This window comes from Melanostigma gelatinosum (genome assembly GCF_949748355.1).
Source record: "Melanostigma gelatinosum genome assembly, chromosome: 6".
In the NCBI taxonomy this organism is placed as follows: domain Eukaryota; kingdom Metazoa; phylum Chordata; class Actinopteri; order Perciformes; family Zoarcidae; genus Melanostigma; species Melanostigma gelatinosum.
The window spans coordinates 14729889-14749676 of NC_136639.1; positions in this window are offsets into that span (position 1 = coordinate 14729889).

A 19788-nucleotide genomic window follows, 5' to 3' on the forward strand; every position below is an offset into this window, starting at 1 on the left:
AGAGGACATCTAACGCCATTCTCTGTGCCACGACTTTCATGTAGTGCTCATTCATCTGACCAATCGGTGTTCTCACTGTGGAAGTTTGAGTCTGTTCCACAGCGAGGAGGCCAGAGCACGTGTCCGGCTGCTTTGTGCAGTCGACACGCTGCAACAATAAATCTACCAAAACTGGTTTACAATTAAAAGGAATTTAATCCCACTGATGCAAGTACAGTATATACAGTAAAGTACACTATTTCATGAAATATTAAATCAATAAAACCCCGTTTGCAAAAAACTCAACTCAGCTCCTCAGGTATAAAACCCGTCCGTCCTCTGAGACAATACACTTATGATTATGACTAATTATGAATTCTTAATTGTGAATCATTGAACACTTTTATTATAGCTACTAAACACAGTTCTATGCTCAAATTTCTTACATCACCCAGCATGAAATCCAACCAGCAATGGCCTCTTTCCTTTTCTTGTTTCAGACCAAGCCAATAATATTCAGCACGTTCTGTCAGATGGCAGGTGAAACATTGGCTGAGAGACTCCCTGCAGAACACACAATGTCTTTTTTAAAACTAGATGGCATTTCTAAGAATAGCATGTCAAACAGACATACCACATGTAGAGATGCATATCCAATGAAACTCAGCAGAGCAGGCCCGGTGCCACCCCTGCTGCTGTGAACAGGCAGATGACAAGGATTATTGATGGTGTTCTTATAGTGCAGTAAAAATCTAAATGAACATTGAGCACTGGCTCGCAAAAGAGGAACTGCCCTTCAATTAATTTGGGTCTCTGCTCAGTCTATAAAGAAGAATTGTTGCAATGTGAGGCCAATGTGACAGGAATGCTGTCTGATCTCCTCGGGTCAGGTGGTAAATTCCCCCTCTTTTCATGAGGGTTATGTAAGTAACTGTTTTAAATTACACAGAATCTTTTCCTCCATTGCTACCACTTGAAAGAACAAGCATATAAACATGGTATTAATGCCAATTTCACATTTCTTCATCTTCTTTTCGTGCTCCACAATATGCAAATTATCTGTAACTTTCCGAAAGAAAATACATTTCCGTACGACGGCATTACTTATATAGCTAATAATGTTTTGAGTTCAAATAAAATTAACATTTTCATATGATGATTGTTTCCTACAGTAGTTTACTTTTGCAGTATGTAGTCCTTGTATATAAATATGTTTGTGTAATGAGGGTTAAAGGAGTTACAGTAAAGTAATTACAGTGCTATTAGCCACGGGCAGTATGTTTTTTCTGATAAGATCTTTATTGTCTCGGTTTTCACCACCAACAAATGACACGAAAGATGTTTTTCTTCTGTAAAGGAAAAGTGCATTTTTAATGGTGTTTTCCTCTCCCGTCCTCCCGCGTTCACATGACTCTCTCTTTAATGACATTATGCCGAACTGGGCTGCTGACGTGTGTGCTGTACGTGAACACATGTGTGCTGCATGGTCACTGAGGGTAGTGGTACAAACAAGAGACAGTGAAAGAAGATGTCAACTGCCATGCGTCTCACATCACGCTGCTCACAGCATGAATGGATTTTTTTTGGCGATTTTTTAAGCCAATTATCCCAAGTGAACCAACTCAATGCCCGCTGCCGTGGAAACAAAATTGAAAGAAAAAAAAAGATGGTCAGCTGTTGTTTTTGTTTTCTGTCCTTGTTTTGTTGTTGAATGAATGTAAATTAAAAAGCTTTTATGATGATTACATTTATTTAGCTTTGCCAGTGCTTTTGCTTTTTGCAAAATGAAAATTTTATTTGGATTCAATTGAAGTACTGAAAGCAGACAGTAAAATAGGGAAACTGCAGTGCCATAGATGCAAGTATACTGGAAGAGCCGAATATTCATTTCGTATTTGATTTTTGGACCACCACCAACCACCAGTAAGTCCCTGACTTTTAGAAAATGATTCATTTCCTTTTAAAACCATAACATAATGTGTTCAAATTAATTTTACAGCATGCACTCATTTGTTTCAAGTGGAAATATTCATGTCAGCTTTTCCCATAAAACAGGCTGTCCTGAAATCCAGCTCTATAACATCATTTAATCAGCCAATTCATCTGCACTGGCATGAATTACATAATGAAAAGTGGCCTCCAACGTCACTCCATCTGCTCTCTCCTCAGTTTGCATATTCTGATTTAGTCGTGTGAATTACAGGGAAATATATGGCCAGTCATGATGGATTTAATTGTTTTATGTTATGTTTTGGTGCAGTTTAGCATTATGTAGTGTGATGCATGGAGGTAAATGACTGTTTGCTAAAATCCCCAGGGCAGATTAAACCTTTGTGTTAAACATTGCTCTGGAAATGATCTGCATATTATACTGATTTTCAAATCTGGTCTGTGAAAGTCAGGAAATATGTGTTTTGATGGCACAAGAAAGTTAACTTTTAATTAAAGGTAACACTCAAACATCACTTTTGTTTGTCTCATTGCAAGTTAAATTAACTGACCTTGGGATAACAACGGCAATTAAATTAATATTATAAGTTCCTCCATTTTCACAAGAACAGACAAACAATGTGCACACTGGCATTACATTTAATGTGCATGCTGCCATTGATTTTGGATAACCCATTACCTTTCCTCTAGTACCACCTCAGGACAGAACATAAGTTGTCTAACCTTAGACACAGTGGTAGCCCCAAACTGTTCTTAACTCCTTTTTAATGTCAAATTAAAGTGAACAGTGAGGATCATTTTGAGACTGAAGGCCTAACGTTCCCCGTCAATCACAGACAAGCAATTACACAGGAGGTTGGAGCTATTAGGAGAGGAGGCATGTCGTTCCATGTGTCAGTTTGACTTCTGGAGATTTGACAGCTGGTTCGGAGGAAGTGGGGGACAGACATGTTTCTTAGGAATGGGCTTGGAGATTATTGACTCAACCATTGATTTTTACCCAGAGCGTGGAAGAGAAGTACGAAATAAATAAATATTCTAGACACATCAGGCTTTATTTTCACGAACCAGCGACTTTCTTCTCACTCCTTATTTCTTAATAGATAGATAGATGGACAGACAGACAGATACAGTATATATATAGAATATCTTTAGAAAACACAATGTAAAAATATATAATAATACACTTTAAAAATACCAAACTACTACAACTAAAATATAAATATAGATATAGATGTATACATTTTTTTTAAATTATTAAATTCAATGCAGTAGGAGAGTATGTGCAAATTCACATTGGTTTGCAGCCAATTAGAGAGCCAGCCTTCTTAACGTTTTTAATAAGTCTGTTGGTGCCATCGGCTTCAATGCTGCTCCCATAGCAAAGTACATTGCACTGTCTCAGCCTCGTAAAGAAATACAGCCTGCTCATCCTTTTCTTATATACAGCCTCAGTATTGGTCTTCCAATTCAGTCTGTTGTCGATGTGGATGCCCAGGTCCATGTAATCCTCAACCTCCAACATCCTCTCCCAGAATACACATGGGTTGTGAAGGCATCCTCTTCCTTCTGAAATCGAGCACTGTCTCCATGACAGTAGACATGTCTGTCTACCCTCATTGCAGCTTCTCCCTCATCAGCAGTGACTGGATGTTGTTAAACGCACAACAGACATCAAAACAATGTGATTCGCACAGTGCACAATCCAGGTACGAGTGAGTTCTCTGCAGCAGGTGGATGATGACATTGTCCACTTTAAGATGAGGCTGGTTGGCAAGCTGCAGAGGGTCCAGTGATGATTTCCCCTGCGGGTGGTCCAGGACCAGCCTATCAAGCACCTTCATCACATGAGATGTGAGGGCAACTCGTGCGTACTGACAGGTCTGTTTGAGATGACAATCATTCATGTTGCGCCTACACGTGTGTATAGTTAGAAAGGAAATGTGATATAATTTATGACAAGGAACCTACTTCCCAGTCAAATAAGCCAACAGAGTGTTTTCTGAATAAAAGCTTCTCATGCACAGAAAACAACTGCTCCCTCATGTGTCATGTGCAATGCGCCTTTGATGTGGTCTGTGCGGAACAAGCACACTTTATTCTTCACTCCAAAGTGCTCTGCACCACGACTTGATTTCTACTAACACATTCTCCGCTGCACTTCTTCTCTCATTAAGGCTCGGTCAAGTTCACGGCAGGTCAACAAACGGTGCCCGAGGAAAATGCCACTTTGCCAGAGCAGAAACCCCTGACCATGGCCCGTCACAAATGTAGAGCTCCTAATGTGTGCTACTGGAGGAATATCTGGCTAACTTTGTAGATGGTTCCATTTATAAAATGCCATTTGATGTGGGATTGCTTGCTACTGATGCTCTGTAATCCTTTTATCTCATGTAAGGCCTTTACATGTATTTTTTAATAGCCTTGCACATTGTCCCTTGAAAAAAACAAAAACACTGAGGAAAAGGCAGAGAGAATAGAATAAGTGCACCACAAGTTGGACGAGAAAGTTGTTGATGGCAGTGTAAGCAACTATTTCAAGAATGAGAGCATTTTTTTTGCTTTTATCTTGATTTGGTAAATGAAAATGGAAGAAAAAAGTGCAGAGGGTGGACAAAATGAACAAACACTCAATATCAAGTACTTACAGTAATAAAGGGGGTTAGCCTTGGAACCTCGCAGCAAAAGCCCGAGGTTTTATTCCCTGCTCTGAATGTTTCTGTCCTGAGATAAAATGTTCCCTTTGCTCCTGTTTCTATCCACTTTGTGAATGTAAAGGTTTGACTAGTCTCCTCGGTATGCATAAGTCTGAAGCAATATATGGATGGAAAATCTGCCCAGTGTGTAGAGAGAAAATAAATGGCAATGAGGGAATGGAACCAACTTGTTTTAATTTCATAGTGCTCATCAATTTCTTTTCAGTGAGGCAATATTTCTTTGGAATACGGTTAAGCCATATATTCACCAACTGTGAAGAGTGAATTAAAACAGTAAAGTTGAGGACTATGAGTTAAAGGACACTTAAAAGCTGCATAGAGCAGAGGAATCTCCATGGATTCATTACAACAGGCGACCCCCTTTCAAATCACACATTTTGATTCATTATTAAAGCTGAAATAAAGATTACTGCGGCTTTAAGTAAGTGACGAACGTTTTAGACTTAAAACACTCCTAGAAATATTTATTAAAATTCGTCCAGTAGACCAGTCATGTGTGGATGGTTGTCTTATGCTTAGTCTAAATCAGCATGCACTTCCATTTGAAAAAGTGAGTTCCTGAGTTCTGATATCAAAATTATGTTAAGACATTTCATGCTTGCAAAATTATTCCTCCGTTATCTTAACTCTGACTGATGATAACAACACCAATTTGTAAATCTGAGGGTAAAACACAGGCTTTGTTCTTTTGTTTCTCTCCTCGTTCATTCACCTGCCACCAGATTTGTCAGTGTGGCGTTATAGACAGATTTGGGTGAATGTTTTTATAAAAGAGATATTGTTCTTTTACGTCATTAATTTGTGTCTGCTGTCCACATTTTTATCAAAGAAACATTAAAGACATTTACATTTTAGTCTATATGTATGTATATAGATTCCTAAGATCAAAATCATTTGTATTGCATTTTGAGCTATTAGCTTTGAAGCATGAAAAGCATCAGTGTAACTGTGATATCATGGAGGCACTGTATTGTGTGAGAAGGGGTTATGGTCTGTTATCTCACAACAACTTCTTTGGTGAGCACTCCTTCTGCGCCTGAAGATCCAGGAACTCACACTCATGGGGGATGAGAGAGACAGAGATAGTTAATCATCTTTCCCCTATGCCCGGGTATGTGTAGAGTCTTATGAATAAAACAAGTAGAGGCAAAGTGATATGACAGAATATGAAAAATTGTTTTGTATAATAAAACACTGAAATTAAAGAGGTCTGAGCTGGAGCAACTGGGGTGAATGTGTTATTCTGCACTGTGCTGCTGAAGGGCTGCTCTTGCCGCTGATGCACCTACCAGGACCTACCAGGACCTACCAGGACCTACCCCGACCCAAGAGGAAGCGGGTCTTGTCCTCCAGTGATCGGTGAGGATGACACACATGGGCATCACATAAACGTCACAAAGTGTGAGAGCATGTAACATTGACACTGAAGTAGTAGTTCACAGCTACTCCAGACAGGGGCACGATGGAAAATGGAACTAAAACAATGATCATGGCGGGACCAGATGTGCTTCCCATCAATCAAGCTGACACGAAAATAGAAATGTAATCCCAAATAGCCTGTATATACATTTCTTGCAATATCAGTTGAAAATATACTCTAAGCTTGCTAATGAAATCTTAAAGCACTTTCAGGACAAAATAGATATTTTCTTCTCCTCTAGAAAGAGTACCGGTAGTAGAGTAAGAGTCAGAGTAGTATGCCGAGATTAGTGTGTGACATCATGTTGAATTGTTTTGTTCTGCAGCTGGCTCCTGACACATCATGCAGTCAGCCCCACTACATCAACATCTGCAATCACAGCTGGAGATCTTCATGACCTTCTACGAGAGTTTGTTGAGACAAAAATGCAATAATGCTTCTTTTCTCACAGCTAGAGCTGATTGTGATTCACCAGTGTTGATTGGGTTTGATTGCACTCACTATTGGCTTTTTTTTCCATTTGCAATTCAGCCATGTGGCTGAGACACCTATAATTAGTGCACCAATACAATTGCAGGGTTTTTTAAGTTGCCAAGAAGACTTACAGCAAAAGTAATGCTCGTTGAATGCAAGTATTGTTGGAATAATCTGTGTATCACGTTGGCCATAACAGCATGGAGCTTGAACATTATGCTTGGGGTAAAAGTTGTACACTTGCAGCATCCGCTCCAGTTCTAAACTCCGCCCCACCAGCAGCTGGTTTGAGACAGAAAACAACTTATTTTCCAGCAGCGACGCTTCCCATTTCCAGACTACTGTACCTTGACTTCTTGTCTTGTGAGAGCAGGTGTTCTTCAGTGATGATGTGATCTTTCTGCCATAGCGGACAAGGGGAAACCCAGCCAAGTATCATTCTTCTACTTTGTGGAAAAAATGACAAAAGACAGTGTTTATGCAAAAGTGATATGGGGCCTAATGAACCACAATAAGGTAAGTAGGTTGGGACATCTGCTTCTTTTATAATATAAGTCATTAACGTCTTCACACATTTTTCGCACATGTTTAGGGAGAACAGAAAGAACAGTTCATCTTTCAACTGCACCTGGGGGAAAATATGTCCGTTTAACATCTGGGTTCAACACCACCAAACCAAACCCCACCACCCAACTCCACCTTTTTGTCATTTAGCTTAATATCTATAGTTTTTGTCCGACTGAAAAAAATATAAAGAAATACAAATGCATTTTGGACGTATAAATAATGGGTACAAACAACTTTGGCTTCGTTTATCTGAGGATAGTGCTCAGTATGACTCCGAAATTGGTTATTGACCACTTACCACCGTGGTGCAGACCCAATAAACAATCACAAGCCGGCATGAAACATGTCCAGAATGAGAAAAGGGCACCCCGGAGGACCCAGAGAAATTTCCACCATGCTAAATAATTGTGATTCTCTCCAAGTAGATCATAACAGGCCAGGAAAAAGAGGTAGAAGTACACAACAGAGTCTGTTTACGGAAATGAATCTGCAGTTAAAAGACAATTATGTGTCAAATGAGACTTAATTCAGCAAGTGAACAGGCGATCACATGGCTCAGGCCGGATTTGGGATTTCTTCTTCGAGAATCTCGATCCACAAAGGATAACAAATTTGGACCATGCAGGGAGTATCAGCTTCATGTTTACTTCCATGGTCATTAACAGGCTACTCACCATGGTTAATTGGAATTACATAAGTTGTGGTTGTGGATCAGGATCACATCTTAAACATTCACCTCCTCACTTTGAGTCTTACCCGTTTTAAGCCTTGTTTCATGAAGCTCCCCCAGTGTCAGGGCAATGTAAGGACAACTTCCCTCGTCTTCATGCATGATTTAACACACAAATGTGGAGGCCCATATACTGCAATTTACTCTCCAAAATTAACAGCAGACACTCCCTAAAGCACAGCTGTGATTTGGCAAGAAAGCATTTGTGATCTTTAAACCCTTTTCACGAAATGACCTACATAAGGACTAGGAACCTCTGAAACGAGTTCCTCTCTCAGTGTGACTTCAAAGCCTTAGTTAAGGTACTGGAAGATGAAACTACTGGGAATTGCTATTACTTTGAATACATTGGTTCGCACTGCTTATGCTCCTCTCTTGCTGCTGAACCCAAACTCACAATTTCTCCTTGTGTGTGTGTCTCTTTGTGCTCTCCCTCAGCAGATGGATTATAGGACAGTGGAAACACTTTTCATAAATGTGACACCTCCAGGGGGTAGTGTGGCATTTTCATAATTTATTTGGGTTTTCATGGGTTTTGGCTCTGCACAGTATGATTTTAGATACAGTGGGAGACAGCAATTGGTAGATCCAAAAATTGCTTTTAGTACTTTACTACCTTTACTGCTGCTACAACTACTTATACTGCTTCTACAATTACTGTACACCAAACTGTTGCAGCATTCGGCTGTTCAGTAATTTGACAAAAAATGTCTGAGCTCAAGGTCACTTGAAATTTGCTGAATGTTTAAACCACAACTTGTGGCCTCAGTGTCATGTCTCATGCTTTCTCCTAAGGTGTGTTTTCTAAAAATACAAAATTCCTTGTGAAGAGAAGCTAGAGTGGTTTACACCTGTGGAACCACATAATGAAACTAAATTAACAATGTCGTTCAAAAGAAAAACACGTGGGAGAGTTAACGTTGAGTTAAGTTTGGGAATTGAATGTTTTGCATGACTGTTTAGCTAGCAGCGAAGGGGGGCTTTCCTGGAGATTTGGTGAAACACAACTGCACAACATGTTGGACTAATAAAGGAAAGTGAATGGAGGACAATATACTCCGGAACCCGACCTGAACCCAGGTGGACAAAGAAGACAGATTTCGTGGTGGACGGGACTGGACGCGGTGGTTGAACACCTCAAGTCCAAAGGGAACTCATACGACATCGCTATCAAAAAGGACGTTGGTCTTCAAATACCGGTAGGTGAGGAAATACTTTCCCTCTTATCTCTTATCAACTGTGTTGTGTTCCTGATGGTGGCCCGGCGTGGCAATATGCTGAATTACTGTCGCTGTTTGTTTTGTAATGTAGGAGAGCATACTGCAGTTTACTTTTGTATGCTGTGCACACACAGCTGCTCAGCACTAAGACCACCGGCTCCCATTAAGCCCACTTGTCTGTGTTTTAATGGTTTATTTCTCCTTTTTAACCTTTTGAACCATTTGCCTAACCAATTTTGACCTCACCTGATGGATCCGCTCCATAATTCAGATGATTAATACCCATATTTAAATCAGTGATAATGCATCGGTCCATTCATTCTGGAACGACTCATTTTATTCATTTTTTAGTTTAGTTTTTGCCAATTCATTTTATTATATTCTATTTTGACAAATGAAACAATAACAACTTTAGAAATAGCTATTAATTGCTTTTTGACACTTCAAATATGAGATTAGACTTTCATTTTAACTCAAATTAAATTGTGTAAATTGTGCAAATTAAACAAAGTAAATTGTGGTATGTATTGGAAAGCAGATTTGCTGGGCTTAATATGGACGTCAACCCTTTGAAAATCAAGACTTCACATTGTCCTCTTCGTGGTTATGTCTTCATGGCTGTCTTCTACAATGGAATACCGTGTTGTTCATACTGTTGTGAAATGGCGACTGTCCTGTGCGTTCTTGTAGCAGATGGGTCGTAGATGGCATTTTAAAGCCATTTCATGAAAGTGCTGGCCTTACACATGCAAACAGCGGAAAAACAAAAAGGATTGGGTTGGAAAATTCTGTTCTCTCAAATCTGAAATCTATTACTTGTGACCTTTTTAAGTCTTGGCTCATCTTTTCTTCCTCTTTCAGCCTGACTGATTTATCAGGTACAGCATTTGTCATCATGTCTGCATACCTGGCAGGCAGAATAGTGTGTGTTTTTCATGGAAAACAACACACAGCAGTTTCACACTGAAACACTGCTTTTCACATCGCAAACCATTCAATCTGACTTCCGTGACAATTTATGCATGAATGGGCAATAGGGCTCCCAAAATAGGCCTAAAATGACTTTTGAATATTAATAAACAAAATGAAAAAAAGAAGCATAGGTTCGAACTACTCAAATAAGTGTCCTAACTGTGTCCTAACTGGCCCTGACATGAACTTTTGTCTGGCGCGCTGTTTCGATCCATTCCTGTCGCTCACTTTGAAAGTGCCGCAGTGGACAAGGAACGGCTGATTCGTGAGGTTTCTTAATACAAGGATTTATCGAACGATACCACCTCATTTCACTGCAAGGACCTGAATAAAGCAGCAGCTGGCTGGAGGGAGATCGGAAGGAGATGAGAGAACGTTTCTTTCTTGCTGGCTAGATTTCATGTAATTTACAATAAATATCACAATAAGTGGTTAGTCTCCTGTCTGATGGATTTAAGTGGTTTGTAACATATGGCGCTTGCTGTTGGGACATGCTATTACTCTCTCTGCGGCCGATTTCTCTGCCATCATTACGTTGTTTTTTTTAATCTTTGTTCAGCTTGACCAAACGTCACATTTCCTTTTTCAATTCATGAATATGACGTGTATTTATTTCCATAATTGAATAATAATTCATTTTCATATTAAATGTCTGTTTTTTGTATATTACAAATTTTATAATTTGAATATATATTGGAACTTAGAATATAGAACATCCCTAATATGAACTGTTGTAATGGTCGCTTTCAACACCGAAAAGCATCCTGTAAAGTCCCTAAGCAGGCTGGAATCTCATAAAAATCTTTCAATAGGCCAAATAAATAAGAACATCACTAAAGTAAAGTAATCTCAGATTCAGAGGTATAAAGAGGGTTTCTCAGAGCTTATAAAATGTCTTTCCATTGTTGCCTGCACTGTAATTGGGCAATGCTGAGAGGGATAACTAAAATGAGGGTTCTGTATAGGTTCTAAATCATAGTAATAAGGACAAAATACAGCCGTTCTCTTTATAGCCTGCAATGTGTCTGGCCAAGCTTCTTTCAAGAAATGATAGATCAGCACATAATAGATAGTCCCGGCATTGTGATGTTTTATTGTGAGAGTAAAGCTCCAGTCTGCGTTTGGGGTTGTGCTGCCAACTGTGTCTGATATTGGGGAAAAAATGAAGTACGGTAATTACCCACTCTGGTAGAGATAGGCCCTTGCACCTATTTTTTCCCCCAGTTTAATTGCTTCCTTTGGGATAATTAGTAATCGTTAAGAGATAGTCAAATGGGCATTAATGCACCGTGCACTGCAGCAGACGTCCAAACATTAAGTCGTACATCATTAGCTGAGAGGTCAACACAGTGGTGTTGGTCAAACTAGAAGAGGCCCACCAGTAAACGGTGGCTCTGTTATGATCCAGCGCTCAATATTTTTATAGCTTCTCTGTAAACTACAATTTGCAATTCAAGATGACTCAGTGTCAATAGTACTGACAGATTGCAACCTCAGTTAAGACCAACTCCCGAAGAACAGAGAGACAAAGTCCCGCCCCTTCCAGTGTCCTCCATTAGAAAACACATTTACAGTCGTCAATGGCGAGAGACAAATATTTTTTTGGATCCCGTTTGAATTGTGTTATGACTTACTTACACATAAGTTTGTCAATTTAAAGATACATTTTCATGAAAACTCAAGAACGTTGCAGGTTATCATAGCATATCGTTTAGTTTGACACCACTTCGTGAACTACATCAATCGTCACGCTCAATCTACGTCACGTAGCTAGGTAACTCAGCTATGTAATGTTATCTTATGAAATGCATTTCACCCAGCGACTCTTTTTATCCGCCGGGAAGCGAAAGAACGAGCAAGACCAGCTGCTTGTGTGACTACATCCCGGCACGAAACACACAGGCATCGTAGCTTCAGCGAGAGAGTCGTAGTCTTTCTAATTACGCATTTTCAGTCTTTTACTTACTGCAACTTTCTTGATTTGCTAAATGATCTTTTAAACTGACAAACATCACCTGTGTAATTCATTGCGCTATTCAAACGTGATTTAAAAAAATATTTGTCTCTCGCTGTTCGTGGGTGGATGTGAAAGTGTAAATGACGGATCAAGTTGTTTGTTTTCACACATTCTGGTGTTCACTTCATGTTGCTGTTATCATATTTCCATGTGTGTGTTCTCACCTACATTGTCTGGGTGCCATGTTGAAATTAGTAATGTGATTATTCACTTTGCTTCTCGTTTTCTTCTGTCTGATCTGCCAGATCAGATTAGGTCACCAGCTGGAAGGGTTTTTGTACTGTAGATTTGTTTGTACCCCTATTTGGGAAGCAGTTTCATGGTCCATTTAGTCATGTCTGTGTTGATTAATTTAAGTGCAGAGCTCCGAGCTCCTGCACAGGTTAATCGTTAGCAAGACATATTAACTTTAGTAGTTATACCATTACAGGTGGAACTGGATATAATAATGTCCGTACATTGTAGTGTAGGCCCACCCTGAGAACGGTCACTTGGCTGCAGTGGTAAGCACACTGAACATTGGTGAGAGTTTCCACATCCTTACTAGACCTACTGCTTTCACAATCCTTTATATAAAATGAGTTCTTGTACACAAAGTAAAAAAAAAAACAGCAAGTTAACACTACGTTGATATCGCAAGAACAATATGCACAATATAACTTAACATAATTTCTATAGCAGAGTATATGCGAGAGAAGTTCCTTGCTAATGGATAATATGAGTTATGTATGTCTTTTCTTTATTCCACCATTAACATTTTAATGTAAGGATGAAGGTTGAGGTTAATGTGTAGCAAAGTGCCTGCATCAATATCTGCCAGGAGGAAATGGATCTAGAGCAAAGTACCTCACCTTATGCACTGGATCATATGCCGTCTCATTGTGTAATGATTTAGTCTAGAAGCTGGCCAGAGCAAGGAGAGAAGGAAGTGTGTCCAGTCCTATAAAAACTCAAAGGATTCAATCATGTGAGTCAGTTAAGAGGCTTAATTCTTACTGCAAGTTCACCAGGTGTAAAGCAGTTGCAGGCCTGTATACAACTATTCCCATCACACATATAACGACACATACTGTCAGTGTTTTCCATGCCAGCACATTTCCAGGTGAAGTGCCACTTGGAAGTCACTGTTGTGTTCCTCATACCCAGTACTAAAATTGAGGTTCTGAAAGTATCTGCATGTGATATCCCTTCAAACGGAGGGCAATACCACCAGAGAGATTGTGTGGGACCTGAGGAAGTCTGCCCTGGGATTTGTGCAGTTGCCGTGATGTTATGATCTAAACTATTGCCTGCAGCAATTCAATATCTCACCACTGCCCCGTCTCATCGTCCTCTGCTGTCAGTCCAGAGGGCCTGTGGCAAATTGTGTCAGTGAGCATTTTGCAGGCATGTGTTTTGAAATGCACAGCAGTGAGTGTGGAGAGGGGTCTACATGTCATCCCCTCCGCTGTAAGAGATCTTACATGTTCATTCAGTCAGCGTAAAAACCTCACTTCTACCAGCAAGTGGGCGTGCTCTCGGGAGCCCGAGCGGATGAAGAAACCTGAATCCATTCAATAAATGTAACAGATAAGACATTCAAGCTACTGCGGCTGAAATGCAAGCAAAGCAGGAGCCCTTCTGATCCTGCCAGCTCTCCTGAAGTCCTAATCTGGAATAAAGGAAGATGGGAAGGAATTTAGGGGCCTCAATGTTTGGATGTGGTGGTGTGGGAAGAAGAGGCCTGGAAGAAATAGCACCATTGTCTTTAACCGCTATAAAAGTTGGTGTTAAAATAACCACCCTCATAAAATGTCAATGTCACTGAAACCTTGATTCAGATCAAAAGTGACTGTCTTTTTAATTAATTAGACATCCACTCGATGTGTTTGGTTTCTTAAGTATAAACTCCTGTGTATAATAATAATATAATATCTCCTTGAAATGGAGATATTACTGAGAGCAGAAGTTACATTGAGCTCCCTGTTGGTTTTCCATTATCCAGATGATAAGAAGCAATCGTACTTTTTCCTCCCTGTCGTCTCTGAAGTAAATAGCAGCGGAAAATCTCAAGAAAAACATTTCTATCCCCGGGGACCTTGGGGAACATATACAACACGATATCAATCATTTTTTCTGTCCAAGTCACGAAAATTAAGTTCAGAAGGACAGAATAGAAAAAAACAACATAGAGTTTATTGCATCGGCAAAAGCCACATTTAGCCCGCGGTTCCATCCAAGATGAATCAGGTCTGATGACCCAAGGAAAAGCATGATGAGTAGGCATCTTATTGTTTTTAGGCCTACAGGAAAGGGTAGAGTGATAGCACACACAAAAACATACTATAAACAATTCACTGTATACAAATCTGTCCAGTCTATGTGGTGTTAACATTCAACAGTGTGTCGGTGAGGCCCGGACTCTTCATCCTCCTGTCTGTAGGAAGTTCCTTCCATCGAGTTTGGGCTTCAGATCTTCAAACACAGAATTTAAGGATCTGAGGGATTCCTGCCAGCTATACTCCTGCAAAACTCCTCTGAACAAAACGCATGTAAAATAGCAGAATAATAGGTCGATACTTTTGTATGTACACTGAAGTAACATCAATTCTCCTGAAAACATTAGCAATTGCCTATTGAGTGGTTGACATTGGAGCGGATGGGAGTCTTCACATATTTTGGAAATGTGTCACTAGGGATGGCTTTTGTTAGGATTTTATCGATAGTACATGAATCAACACTGCTTATCGGTTCAGTTCCTTATACATACTCTAATCAGTTGTTTTTCATTATTTTGTGAAAAAAAGACAATGGCTTTATTATTCGTATGTAAACAAATAGTATTTCTTGAGCATCAACAGCAGCAATGTTAAAATAACTCACTATTGTAGACTTTACTATTTCAATGCCAACAACAAATGTAAATAAATCAATACATATATAAAATAAACAATATTCTGAACAGCAACGTGCTAAATATGGACAAAAAGTTCCAAAGTCCGTAAAATACAGTCAGAATTAGCATTAGTCTGTTCTTACGATCAAACTCCGTATGGCATCGCTAACGTTACCGGCAGTGGACGAGGATGGCATGCTGCTCGACAAACAGTGGAAAACTGCATTTCTGCACATTTATGTTCCGCTCGTTGGTCAAATGTTTTTATAAATTGCTGGTGTTACCTGTCTTACTTGTGAGGGTTTCATTGCATTTGAAACAACCACGGTTCTCAGCATCGACTGGAGTAAAATGTAATCACAATTTGAATCTTTTTGTTCTCTCTTCCATGATGTGTGTCTCACGCTGTACTGAGCCAGTGAGTCTAAAAGAGTAAAGCACGACTCCGCAGCTCGTGCAAAGACACAGAAACGGAGAGAGGAGCTTAGCGATGCTCCTTTATTCCCCGGAGAACTCACTACGTAAATTATAAAGTACAGACAGCAGAACTGTTACCTCCGGACCGTATCGATACCCCGGGTATTTACTACCGTCTTATCGGTTCCCGTTTAGAACCGAGTTTCCGGGGGGCATCCCTATTCGTCACAGACTTTTGCAAAGCTGATTTCAATTTGAAACTCTGAACTGCAGATGAGTCTTGCATCTTTGATCTGAGAGGGTGATCTTTGATCATGTTACATAGCGGCAACGTTTCTACCTGCTGGTGTCTTTTACTGATGCAATCTTCTTTCCCATACATGCCTACAAACGCATTAACACGCATGCATACACCCATAGACATCAATATAGTGAGCACAAACTCTGCATACATTTGCAGGCCAGCATAGGAAGAGGAGAAAATGCTACGTTTCCATTCCCAGTATCTCATTTTGTCAGGGCCGAGGGGCTGGATATCTTCCTCACGTGTAATGACAGCCATCACAGAGGTACTTGTGGCTAATTGCACCAAGTATAAGAGAGACCAGGGGGAAGAACCGACGGATGTTGAAAAGCAATAGGTGAAAAAATAGGTTAGGAGTGGGAGTTTGAGAGAGGCAGAAAAGGAATGAGAGGTAGATTTAATTAACCAAGTCAAGGTTGACTGTGAGGAACTTGGAGAAAAATACCTGAGAGAATAGAAATGATAACCAGGTGTGATGTTTCTTTTTCCTGTTTTTATTTCTTCAGTGACATGCTATTCCCTGGAAACCTTTCATTGCTTTCCCTTTGCTTGTTATATGGCAGCACGAACATTGAATTAGTCATATGCCTCGGAAGTAGGCCAAGACCTGCAGTGCACCTGTCCTTTTGACTGACTTAGAAATGTACAGTGATCCATGAATAAATGCGTGCACCCACATACACACAATTACTAGCACAAAAACAAAAACGCACGCGGAGGAAATAATGGATTTGCTGCCGGAACATAAATGAACACTTGCCCTTTGATATTGTTGTAGCTGTCAGAAGCTAGGCGGCACCATTGATGCAACGGAGAGAAACCCCAGCAGTTTGATGTTTATTTGTTGTGGAGCTGGTGACAGCACAAGCCCATGAAATTAATTAATTTCATCAGAGAATGGATCTAAGCCAACACATCACTTCAAGGAACACAATTCACGCAATTGAAACACTTATAAACGGAACGGTAAAGAAAATAGAAGAACTCAACTCCTAAATGTCACTTCCTACTCTGACGTCCAGTACTATGAGCTTGTCAAACTAAGAAAATCGATTTGAACTCTGTTTCTCTGTTACACACACATGCACACAGACCCACAAAGGGTAGCCCACTTGCTCCCAAGCCACAGCTCGTGCCTGACACTGTGGGGCATTCTGTAAAAAGGGTAATCTGAGCTATTAAATCATCATTGAGCACGCAGGAGGCAGATACCCTCGAAAGGTTACAGGACACTGAAGGCACATTTTAGTCCTATCGCACACATTGGAGCTCTCTAGGCCATTTGCACAATCAATAGCTGGATTTGAAACCACGGAGGGAAAGCTTTTTGTTTGAGATAACAGCTGGATGAACTGCTTTTATAACCATGGTATTTATATATTTCACATGACACTGTGTCATACAAAATGTCTCATAGCTGCTGCTGGCAGTAAAACAAAGTACTAAAATTGTATTCACTTTTTAAGGCGCAGATGTATACATATGAAAGGTATTTAATAACAGCTATTCTGCATTTTCACATTCACTGTATTCATGCATACACACGTGCCTGGTTTGAAGGCTTGGAACCTTTTTGTTTTGATAGATTTAATTAAGTAATTTATGGTCGGATTTACAACTAAGAAATGGCAAGGTCTTCTTGAGCCAATTGCTAAAATCTCTGCTTGTGGGGACAATGCTTGTCCAGTGGTTCGGTTTTGTTATTTAGCCTAGTTACTGAAAAATAGTAGTTCATTACAGTTACTAGTTACCTCATTAAAAATGAGGTAACTTGCATCCAACAAAAGTTTTTTTTTTAGAAAAGTAGTTCATGGTTTGTCTACCTTGAGTTTGGTAATGTGCATATAGCTTTAATTTCAGTAGTTTGGAATCTCTGAACTCTATCAAGCAATGTAGCGTATATCTCCATGTGAAGAAACTTGACCCATCCGCTATGATCATGCGTGTCCAAACATATCCACGCGTGGTCTATAGCAGCCAACTTTATGCATTATAGCGCAATTGTAAGGACTGGAGAGAGAGAGAGAGAGAGAGAGCGAGAGAGAGAGAGAGAGAGAGAGAGAGAGAGAGAGAGAGAGAGAGAGAGAGAGAGAGAGAGAGAGAGAGAGAGAGAGAGAGAGAGGCGGGGAAGCTGGTGGAAAAGATGAGCAAACGCTATTGGCCAGGTAGAATCTCCCCGATACACTATTGCTCGATTACATTCACATTCACTTTCTACAATCCTCCTTCAGCTGCACATTAGAATTCTCACTGGATCTGCAACACAAGGGTGAAATTATAATCATGTTACTTCAATTAAAACCATGTTGCTTTGGGAACCTCCTTTGAACATTAATATCTCATTCCAGTCATTTCTGCACCTTAACACTCTCAGTCTTCTATGTGACACAAAATGAACAACAGGTGAGCCTAATTATAAAGTAGAAGAAGACACTTGATACATGTTTAACTTACATGCCATTCTTATCTCCATGAAAATATGGGACATTTTTAATGATATAAAATCTTAAAGGATTTTGTTTTACAGTTAAACTTCTAAAATATGAATTATAAAACGTATACATTTTACATTTCCTGGTTCCGACTTGACCATAAATTTACCAAATTTCAGGTTGATGTGTAAAAGTACAAATGTTATACAGGGCAAGTAATCAGTGTACCTATCATGCTTTTTTGTGCAAAACTTCTCCAAAAATGTGCTTTTCAATAGAGAATCTGTTTGAGCTAATGACAAACATATACATAACAATCACAAAATGAGGGATGCGCATGCATGGTCATGTGTATGAGAGGCACACCTGGAGGCAGGAGCTAGATGGTGTGACAGGAAAGGGAAAATAAGAGGATGGAAAGAGGATGGGAGAGGGTTATAAGGGTAGTCGGATCAGTGACAGACAGAAGCTTCCTCCCCTGAGAGAGGCCATTACGGGGGGGGGGGGGGGGGGGGGACACGTTGGCAGGGCCTGCCACCAAGCTTATTGGCAATCTGTTAGCAAGGCTGCCGGCAGGAGGGGGAATAACAGGTCCAGGGACAGAAGAGTGCATGGGAGAAAAGAAAAATCTACTCTCAGGATTCCAGGCAATGTGAGAGAGATATGCGTAGTGGGTGGTGGTGAGGGGGTCAACAGTCGACAGGATCAGAGGAGAGGAGGGGTGAGAGTGGGGCAGAATATATAGTGGCAGTGGAGGCCGGTTGGGAATGTCCCAACACTGGAATTGGCATTTGAATTTAGTGCGATACGAGAGAGGTGAGAGAGGTGACTTTGTGTCTGGAAAGGGATTGTGAGCACAGAGCATGAAGATGAATTACAACGATAGGCATTAGAATGGAAGGGAAATAAATCAAATGGTGCGATTGTTTGTCCAATGAAAAGTAAATTAGCCTCTCAGACAGAACAACCAAATGGATCCCATTTTCACGGTGTGTTACATACAGATACTGACCTGTTGCTGTTCACAGTGTCAGACGTTTGGTATATATGTAGCAATGCTTTCAAGAAAATAGTTTGAAATAAAGTACTGGCATTTGGTGCCAAAACAAGCAAAGTGAGGATTTCAAACGTCTACACTCAAGAACCTTAAAACTCAATATGTGAGAAGAAATACTGGAAATGAAGAATGTTCTCCTACTTTGGTCTCTCATCAAACTTTCTCTTATTTTTTTTTTATTTCCTAGTTTTGCCTCCAAGGCCTTTAAGAGCAGTGCAGCCAAAATAACAATCTCTTCCAAAATAACAATCTCTTCCTCAATGTGGGGAAAACAAAGGAGATTGTTGTTGACTTCAGGAGGAGAACCCACTCCCAACCCCCCCTCCCTCTGACCATCAATGGTGCTGCTGTGGAACAGGTGAGCAGCACCAAATTCCTGGGTGTGACAATCACAGATGACCTCACCTGGAACAGCAACACCACTGCACTGGCAAAGAAGGCCCAGCAACGCCTGTACTTCATCAGGAAGCTCAAGCGAGCAGGAGCCCCCCCCCCCATCATGCTCTCATTCTACCGAGGCGCCACTGAGAGCATCCTCAGCAGCTGCATCACGCTGTGGTTCGGAAGCTGCACCGCCTCCAACCGCAAGAGCCTGCAGCGCATTGTGAACTCTGCCCAGAGGATCATCGGAGTCTCACTCCCTACACTACAGGACAT